Below are 3,144 nucleotides of genomic sequence, written 5' to 3'. Positions count from 1 at the left end.
GATGATGATTAACAAAAAATTAGCGAAATAAGTAATCTATAGTTTTTTTATGTGTGTTTTGTTTTTTGTTTTGAGATGGAGTTTCGCTCTTATCGCCCAAGCTGGAGTGCAATGGCACGATCTCTGTTCACTGTAACCTCCGCCTCCCAGGTTCAAGTGATTCTCCTGCCTCAGCCTCCCGAGTAGCTGGGATTACAGGCATGCACCACCACACCTGGCTAACTTCTGTATTTTTGGTAGAGACAGGGATTTCACCATGTTGGTCAGACTGAACTCGAACTCCTGACCTTGTGATCCCCCACCTTGGCCTCCCAAAATGCTGGGATTACAGTCATGAGCCACCGCACTCAGCCTATTTTTTTTTTTTTTTTTTTTTTTTTTTTTAGTAGAGACAGGGTTTCACTCTTTTGGCGGGCAATCAATATTTTTTATTTAGTAACTGCTCATCATTGATTACATTGGTGGCTTCAATGTAGATAATGCTAGGATTAGTTCCAAATATGATCTATATATATCTTAACCACTGCAGGCCGTGAAACAACAGGTAGCACAATGTTAACAAAGGGGACTATTGGGAGATTGAGTACTCAACATCATGCAAGTCCCTTGTAGTATAATGGTTCTGTGCGCTGGTCAGAGTGCTGCAGAATGAATGTGTGTGGCCCCTCAAAATGTAAATGTTAAATCCCTAATTCCCAATGTGATGGTATTTGGAGATGGGGTCTTTGGGAGGTGATTAGTCTAGATGAGAGAGTCTTTGGGAGGTGATAAGTCTAGTTGAGAGAGTCTTTGGGAGGTAATTAGTCTAGATGAGAGGGTCTTTGGGAGGTGATTAGTCTAGATGAAAGAGTCTTTGGGAGGTGATTAGTCTAGATGAGAGGGTCTTTGGGAGGTGATTAGTCTAGATGAGAGGGTCTTTGGGAGGTGATTAGTCTAGATGAGAGAGTCTTTGGGAGGTGATTAGTCTAGTTGAGAGAGTCTTTGGGAGGTGATTAGTCTAGTTGAGAGGGTCTTTGGGAGGTGATTAGTCTAGTTGAGAGGGTCTTTGGGAGGTGATTATAGTTGAGGTCCTGAAGGTTGACCCCCATAATGGGACTAGTGGCCTTATACGAGAGGAAAAGACCAGACACCCCTTGACTCCACCATGTGAAGACATGAGAAGGTGGCTGTTTTTTAACTAGGGAGAAGGCTATCGCCAAATACTGAGTTTGCCAGTATCTTGCTCTTGAACTTCTCAGCCTCCAGAACTGTGTGAAATAAATATTTAGTCTACAGTATTGTATTACAGCACCCTGACCTTACTAAGACAGATGGTTGCCTTCATATGAAAAAATTCAAATGACAAAAGGCTTTGTTTGTTTTTTTGAGACAGAGTTTCACTGTCGTTGCCCAGGCTGGAGTGCAATGGCACAATCTTTGCTCACTGCAACCCCTGCCTCCTGGGTTCAAGTGATTCTCTGGCCTCAGCCTCCTGAGTAGCTAGGATTACAGGCATGTGCCACATGCCCAGCTAATTGTTTGTATTTAGTAGAGACAGGGTTTCACCATGTTGGTTGGTCAGGCTGGTCTTGAACTCCTGACCTCAGGTGATCCATCTGCCTTGGCCTCCCAAAGTGCTGGGATTACAGGCATGAGCCACCACACCCTGCCAAAAAGGCTTTATTTGATCTAGTCCCTAAATCACCCCCAGATAGCAGATTGGCCACCTGCGGACACACTAATTTAGGCATAGCTTTAGTAGATGAAATGTTCCCTTAATCCCCTGGAGGAGGTCCCATCAGTCAGGAAATTATCTAATTAGTGGAAAGAAACTGGTGCATGTGGCCCGGCACAGTGGTTCATGCCTGTAATCCCAGCACTTTGGGAGGCCGAGGCGGGCAGATCACGAGGTCAGGAGTTCGAGACCAGCCTGGCCAATATGGTGAAACCCCATCTCTACTAAAAATACAAAAATTACCCGGTTGTGGTAGCATGCGCCTGTAGTCCCAGCTACTTGGGGGGCTGAGGCAGAAGAATCGCTTGAACCCGGGAGGCGGAGGTTGCAGTGAGCCGAGATCAAACCACTGCACTCCAGCCTGGGCAACAGAACAATACTCCGTCTCAAAAAAAAAAAAGAGAGAGAAACTGGTGCATATATACACTTGTGTCAAGCATGCATTTATGTGAGAAAGTGTAAGTACACGTGTGTATGTGCATTTGGAATTTCTAAAAGTGCTGGTTTCTAGGCTTCTAATCAGAAGTGTGGCATCACTTCTCCCTGATCTTAAGCAGTAGAAGTTCACAATTCTAGCTGGGCGCGGTGGCTCATGCATGTAATCCCAGCACTTTGGGAGGCCAAGGCAAGTGGATCACTTGAGCTCAGGAGTTCAAGACCAGCCTGGGCAACACACCAAAAATTAGCCAGGCGTGGTGGTGTGCGTCTGTGTTCCTAGCTACTTGGGAGGCTGAGGTGGGAAGATCACTTGTGCCTGGGGGGCAGAGTTTGCAGTGAGCCAAGGTTGTGCCACTGTGCTCTAGCCTGGGTGACAGAGTGAGACTCCATCTCAAAAAAAAAATAGTTCACAGTTCCGTTCCATCAAAAAACAAGGGAAGGGGATGTGGGATGCCTTTTCTTGGTTATCTTCAAATGGCAGTAATTATAAGCTCAAAATAAAGCATCCGATGTATGACACTATATTAAACCTATTCTAAAAGAAATGAGTTCTCAAACTTAAAACTAAGAGGCTTGTGGCTTTCAAAATACTTAATTTTGAATTAAAAATAAAATCCGGCCGGGCGTGGTGGCTCAAGCCTGTAATCCTAGCACTTTGGGAGGCCGAGACGGGCGGATCACGAGGTCAGGAGATTGAGACCATCCTGGCTAACACGGTGAAACCCCGTCTCTACTAAAAATACAGAAAACTAGCCGGGCGAGGTGGCGGGCGCCTGTAGTCCCAGCTACTCGGGAGGCTGAGGCAGGAGAATGGCGTAAACCCGGGAGGCGGAGCTTGCAGTGAGCTGAGATCCGGCCACTGCACTCCAGCCTGGGTGGCAGAGCAAGACTCCGTCTCAGAAAAACAAACAAACAAAAAATCTTTCTGTTGGTTCAGCAGATGGAAAGCATTTTGTTTTCGTTTTTGGTGCTGTCCCGTTTTTTTTTTTTTT

The sequence above is a fragment of the Rhinopithecus bieti genome, unplaced genomic scaffold (genome assembly GCF_001698545.2).
Source record: "Rhinopithecus bieti isolate Rb0 unplaced genomic scaffold, ASM169854v2 scaffold_574, whole genome shotgun sequence".
NCBI classification, from domain to species: domain Eukaryota; kingdom Metazoa; phylum Chordata; class Mammalia; order Primates; family Cercopithecidae; genus Rhinopithecus; species Rhinopithecus bieti.
This window is presented reverse-complemented; position numbering follows the sequence as displayed.